The following is a 7,172-nucleotide window of genomic DNA, read 5'->3' on the forward strand; positions in this document are numbered from 1 at the left end:
ACATTAGATTATGTCTCATGGACAATACAAACAGGATATTGGACAATAAAATATTATTTTTAGAGGTTTCAATCTGATAAGTCTCAACACCCATAACATCAGAGTAGGTGTTGTTACCCATGTAGTCTCGATGTTCACCAGGTTTATAGTTGATCATGTCCACCATCTCCTCTTTCGTCATAGCAATATGGCACGTTGCCTCAAAGTCCACCCACCAACCGAAAAGAGCTTGGTCCGCAAAAGAGCATTTTGATATCACACAGATTATATCTCGCCTCTCCTTTTATTGGCTATTTCTATTATTCCCGCCAGTGTTGTTGTTTGATCAACTCCTCTAATCTCTCTTTAAGTGTCCAGATTTTTCACATTGGAAGCACTTCACCTATGAGGTGGCTGACTCAGAATATTGGATCATTTTTCTTATCAGTTTTGTCATTTTCTTTAAAGTATTTCTTCTTGAATTACGAGTGTCTAGAAGGGTTATAGCATCGAGAAGGTTCATCTTTATCGAAGTGTAATTCGCTCTTTTGTTCTTGTTGCATGTGTTGCTTAATTTTCAGTTGAGCAGGAAGTTCTTCTAAGGTTAGGTTTTTTTGAATTAAACCTAAGAGCAATGTGTACCATCTTCCAAGAGGATGGTAAACTATGCAAAATGGTGGATATCTGCATCCGGTCAATAATTACATTCTCAATAATTGCTAGGTCCTTGGCTATAACTAGCATTTTATCGACATGATCAACAATATTGTCATTTTCTTGCATATGACATATATTGTATTATTCCAAGAGAAGTTAAATGTGTGTCTTTGAAGTTGTGTCATATTTCTTGGATATGACTTCAAACATTGACTTTGTTGTAGGGTAATCCTCAAATACCCTAATGAGATCATCATCCATATATGTTAACATGACAGTTCTGACCAACATGTTGTTCTTTTTGTATTTAGTATATAAAGTTTTAACCTTGTCAGAAGCAACAAGACCAGGGTCACTCATCTCAGTAGTAAGAACATTCTCGATGCCTTCCAGAGTCAGAACAAGAGGAATCCTTCTCTTTCAAATGTGAAAATTTATGCCATTGAGTTTATTAGTTTTGGCTAATTTAGTAGCACAAACTCTACTTATCATTTTCCTGTTGTTGGTTATTTTAATATGGCATAACATGATAAGTTTAAGTCCAACAATCAACAAGTAGAATGATAGGAGAATATCAGTCATGAATGCATAAAAAAACATGTTCATAATCAAAAGAAAATTCATGATCAATTTCACTATTTTATGTAAATATTAAAAAAAAAATATAGCAATCAAGCTCTTTGATTTTAACTAAAATTGAGCTAATTTGCACACTTTAACCACTTTTCTGTAATTTCAAAAAATTCATAGAACATTTTTGCAATAATAATCCCCCAAAAGTAAAACTTAAAAGAAAACTAGGGGTTTTCTATAAAAATCATAAAATTGACCCTATTTCAAAAAAAAAAATCCGAGATTGAGTTCTTTTCTAGAATTACCAGCAAAAAATAGGATTGTTGATGTAATTTAGGGACACAGAAGTAATAATCAAGAAAGAGAATAGTCCTACTGTAATTTAGATCAGAGAGATATATTCGATAATTAAATTAAAAGGAGGGGCAGTACTGTAAATGAACTGACAAGGATACAAATGAAATTTTTGAAAAACATCAGAGGCAATAACATAACTTTGTCTGTTTGGGAATACAACTGGTATTTATAGAAAATACCAGGGGTAATTTGGTACTTTTACCTATAAATAGGTATAAAAACCATATTCTTGAAAAAAATCAGAAGCTTCTAGACGAAGCTTCCGTCTTAGTTTTTTTTTGTTTTTCTGATTCTCAGTCGGTGAAGAATGCAAATCTATGTCGGTCGTTCACCGAAAAAAAGAAAACGCTCTTCAGCGGCTTGTTCGCCCAGAGAAAAAAAGAAACTAATCTATGTCAGTGTCTTTTTTCTTTTTTTGTTTTATTTATTATTGTTTGAGTCGTCGAGAGGATGCCGATCTCCGATGGTTTGTGCGTCAGAAAAAAAAATAAGAAAAAGAAAAAAGCTGACAGGACGATTATGTAGGAATGCTGGATCTTTACCAAAATTGCCAAAAAAAGAAAGGGACAGACAATTATGTCTGCTAGAACAAGGTTAGTTTTCCTATTTTTTTTGTTTTTTAAGAACAAGGTCGCCTGATTCTACTGATCTACTGTATTTCCCCTTTCCCCTTTTATTTTTTTTCAGTTGTGATCTACTTTCCGGATTGTTCGTTGAAAGAAAAAAAAGAGCAAAAAAACTGCAGTGATGAAGGTTCGATCTGCTGATAAAAAATTTTTTTGTCTCCCTTTTTTTTATTTCCAGAGGTCGCTGCCCACACGAGCTAAAGCTCATACTTCGAAACTAACTGAGTAGTGTTGGGTTCATATCGCCCTTTATACGTAATGCACTGATTGCCTATGAGCACTTGACATTTCTATAATCAATATGTCGTTGAAAGGACTCACACTCATTATGGAGATGATGGTGGTACCACTCGAGTGATATATATTATTATAGAGTAAAGTGTTCAGCAGTCTCCCATCACTCGGAGGTTAGGAGGGCGGACTATCCATTTGTCCTAGGTGATAGACCTCAACTAATGCAGTAGCAAGATGCATCTAAAACAACTTAGTGTGGGTTCTCCTGGAAAAATCTGTCACCCCACTATGGACAACGTTATTCAAATATCTGGAGACAAAAATATATAGCATAAAAGACACCCAAATACTTTGTCTAATGTTGGAGTAATTTCCTCTGCTTATCAGGGGTGATCTAGTTAAATATCAAAACAATACATTAGTTGTAGGTTCACTGGCGAATAAATGAATGAATGAATATACATTAGTATTGTTCATGCATCACCTTATGTAAGGCACTTGTCTCGGTACACTATCAGACCAAATGAGTGAAAGATCCAAGTTGTGTTCACATGGTTAAGATTAGATTGGGAAGCTCATGCTTCGGTATATGGGGTTCCTGCAAACAATACAACGCTAGGTCGCGAAGACTTGGCTACGAACCAAAATAGATGTTTTCAATTGTGGTCCTTGAGTAACCAATTGTGTTTTAACATATTATACTTGTTAGACTTTGAATATTTTTCTACTAGTCTGGAATGATACGGACCCTGATGGGGAATCTAGGTAGTTGACCTGCTGTGGAAGGTGCAGAGCACAGCAGCATCGAGATCTAGGGTTTCACCATGCTGTGACTTATGCTTGTTTGTAGACTCTATTTAGTATAATATTGTTTTACTAAGCAATATCGTTTTATAATAAAGACTTATAAATAAAATGTGTCGGTTTGCTTCGAGCATGTTATTGGATACATAACAGTGACCTGCCCGACCTTTTTTAAACTGATGACCAACCATCATCTTTTCGTTGCATTAAAAAAACAAGTCTAAAATTTTAACTAATATTGGTCTTGAAAATATGATATGTTACACCGAGTTTGGTATAACATTTCATAAACTATGCCCTAGTGCATGTATTAATCGAACATTCAATTTCCACTACAAGAAAAACATGGATTAGTGACGGATGCTATCCATCGTTAATCCATCGCTAAACAGTTTAGCTATGGATTAGCGACGGATAGCATCCATCACATATTTCTAGTCGCTAATTAGTGACAGTATTGATCTATCGCTACTTCCATCACAAATTTGCAATGGATTGGTACTGAGTTGATGCTACTTCCATTACAAATTTGTGACAGATAAATATCCGTCACTAATCCATTACAAAATTAGCAACGGATTAGCAATGAATTACATTCCATCTGTAAAAATAAATATTAGATATTATCCGTCGCTAATCCATCGCAAAATTTAAAAAGAAAAAAAAATTGTTTGAAGAAAGGCATCTGATTGATTCTCTCTACCGCTTTCAACAGAAATCAGGATCTACTTTGGCATTGTTAGGTTGTCTTTCATCGACTCGATTTCTACGTTGCCAGTAGGGGCGTAGCTAGGATTCATGTGAGGGGGGGCAAACAGGGTTGTAGAAAAAAAAATTATTTGTGTGATAGTCGGGGGTTCGGGGGCAGCGCCCCCGAAAAAAAAATTTGAGATAAAATAAAAAATGGCTACAATTATTAATAAAAATCTATTTCATATGGACAAATCAAACTATTTGCTGCAGTCAGGGCTGGGCTAAAAAATGGATAAAAATCTATTTCATATGGAATTAGGGCAGGGCTAGGACTGGGCTTTTAAAAAAAAAAAAAGAATTTAACTGTTTGGGGAGGCAGGACTGGGCTACAGCCCAGTCCTGCCCCCCCCTAGCTACGCCCCTGGCTGCCAGCATGACTGCGGTCCTACAAAAGATCACCAAAACCCAATGTTCATGAATGATGCATGGATGCAAAAATCGTAAGGAAACATTTAAAATTGGCTTGCTCTGTAAGACCTCATGGTAGGGGAATTCATCTGCTTCAGGCATTTTGACAACTTGACCCATCTGGGGTCGTTTTTTCTGACTCAAGATCTACACAATGCAAAGCAATAAGCAGCGCACGTTTCAGGGCCCGTGTAGATGGCTTAACTTCCAAGTTTGGATCTATAACTTCCTCAGAACGCCTACTTGACACCATCTGTTTGAGCCACTACACGAGATTCACCTGTGTTACTGTGTACAAGTATTCCCACACCCAAGGTTACTTGGACTTCATCTCTCTCTCTCTCTCTGCGTGTGTGTTAGGGGCTTTACCTCATTGGCAAGCTGGCCATAATCAACAGGGTCTCTTCCAGTAATTGCCTCCAGCAAGAGGACACCAAAGCTATAAATATCACTCTTCTCATTCAATAGCCCAGTGTTCACATATTCTGGTGCTACATATCTAAAATCACGGGAACGGTATGATAGTTTAAAAATCATTAGAATTATGTGCCCCTGTTGCAGATGATAATAAAGAAATATACAACAAGCATGCAGGCTGCAAGGAATCAAATTTGTACCCAAACGTTCCCATCACTCTTGTAGTTATATGGCTCTTTCCTGATCCCAGGAGTTTAGCTAGTCCAAAATCAGAAACCTTCGCATTGAAATCTTCATCGATCATGATATTGCTTGATTTTATGTCTCTATGAACAACTTTTGGTTCATTAGCTTCATGTAAATATGCAAGCCTGCAGAAATTGGATCAATAACTTTATGATATGATTAAGCTATTAATCACATATTTCATGCTCCTCACGCCAAGAGGAAAAAGTGGTCATCAAATTATTAGCAAAGGATACAAGCAGGATTTTGCTAATTGTGTCTTCAGAAATAGACTTATGCTTTGGCGGTGCACCATGAAGCCACTGCTCTAGGTTCCCATTGTTAACATATTCATATACCAACATTCTGTACTTCAATCCAGAAGAAAATAGATAAAAAAAGAAATTTGGAGAAGAAAAAATTATGATTCATATGAAAGTTGCATTGTAAGAACAATTTTTTTTATATTTTTTGCCTATTGTTAATTGAAATATGATTTCAAGATTAAGTAGATCTACCGTGCAAAAATTAGAACAAGAGAACTTTACATTCTATAGATAAGTAGAGAAGAAAATGCTTTACCTGTGAGTTCCCTCCACATAGTAACCTAATAGACGTACAGGATTTTTGTGATGCACATGACCAATAGCCTCCACCTCTACTCTAAATTCCTTCTCTGCCTGTCCCCTGTAATATTTCAATTGGAGTCAGATAGTAACATAAACATTAGACATGAATGATGATGGTCAACTTTATTGAAGTTACATGTTGTTAAGGAGCTTCTTCACAGCTACAGATGTCCCATTGATCAACTGTCCTTTATACACAACCCCATATCCACCCTCACCAAGCACGTTATCCCTTGAGAATCGATTAGTTGCCAACTCTAAATCCCTTAAAGTAAACCAATGCCCCCAACCAAGATGTGATACCTCAGACAAACCTGTTAATGGTGAAGCTGTCCTAAAACCATATGATGAAGATGGGTTATGGACATGCCCCGAATTTCCATCAACACCTGACTGCGAACTGCCAGCTCTCTTCAGCTGATATACTGAGTTGCACTGACTGAGATTATCAGCTTCACTTGATCTGCTCGTGCCTAAATGCACTAACATCTTCTCAGAATCTTTTGTACTTGATTGATCATGTAAACCAAAGGTAAGACCATGATCAGGGTAATCTGAGCGCAGATTATCGAGGTTTTTTTTTTTTATTTTCTTTGAGAAACCAACCACCTCGCCAAGATGGATAGAACCAATGCTATGAATATCCCAACTAAGATACAGATCATGACCCATAATTTAAGAGCAAACACCGATGTCTTTCTCGATAGTGATTCACTCAGGGAGGATGACATCTTTCATACTACTAAAAAATAAAATTGCAAACAGTAATTAGCATCAACTACAAACTCCAAATTCTTACATTCTTGAGAAACTCAGACTATCTTAGGTTTGTTGGGCGAAACCCTGTAAAAACAAGATGACAGGGAGCGTACCTGGATTCGCCATTGTCCGTGTAGGTAGTTTGGCGTTCTCCTCAGCCGGTCGACGCCCACAATGAGCCCAAGCCTTATGTCGACGGTGAGCAGGACCCTATTATGCTAAATCTGAATGCAAAACTGAAATTGGGCAGGGAAGTGTTACGAATTCTCATCATCTTCATAACCCCTAACCCCTTATATAATGGAGGAATTGGGCAGTTACGTGAATGTGGTCTCTCCACATTCACGTAACTCCCACCCACTATCTCCATTACTCAGCCACTTACGTGACCCACTAAGAGGGTGTCAAACCGGGTCAGACTGTGGGTTGGACCCGTAACCCAAAATGTCCAACATTCTCCCACTTGACCCATTGACACCAAAAGTGTACTAAATCGAGGTGTATACCGTTATCTCGATTTAATTCTTCATGTGGGTTCACATGCCACCCTTTATCACAAGGATGAATCGTATGAGTTAAGGATATGAACACCCCTTTATGAAATGTCATATTTCCTTGTACTACACTACAATACACCTTCAGTGCTTAGGCATGTAAAGAAATTATCTTTATGAATAGGTTGGTCTCTCACCTATTCTATTGGTCCTTTAATATTGTTATTCTGCTAGTCTCTCTAACCCATATGAGAGAT

At 37.1% G+C, this 7,172-nt stretch overlaps 1 pseudogene; it reads right to left on the reverse strand.

Moving 5' to 3' along the window:
* Nucleotides 1-4,332: 4,332 nt before the first annotated feature.
* LOC149819264 (putative receptor-like protein kinase At2g42960) lies at nucleotides 4,333-6,393 on the reverse strand (annotated as a pseudogene).
* Between the last annotated feature and the right edge of the window lie 779 nt (nucleotides 6,394-7,172).

The sequence above is a fragment of the Nuphar pumila genome, chromosome 13 (assembly GCF_984573655.1).
Source record: "Nuphar pumila chromosome 13, dmNupPumi1.hap1.1, whole genome shotgun sequence".
NCBI lineage: Eukaryota > Viridiplantae > Streptophyta > Magnoliopsida > Nymphaeales > Nymphaeaceae > Nuphar > Nuphar pumila.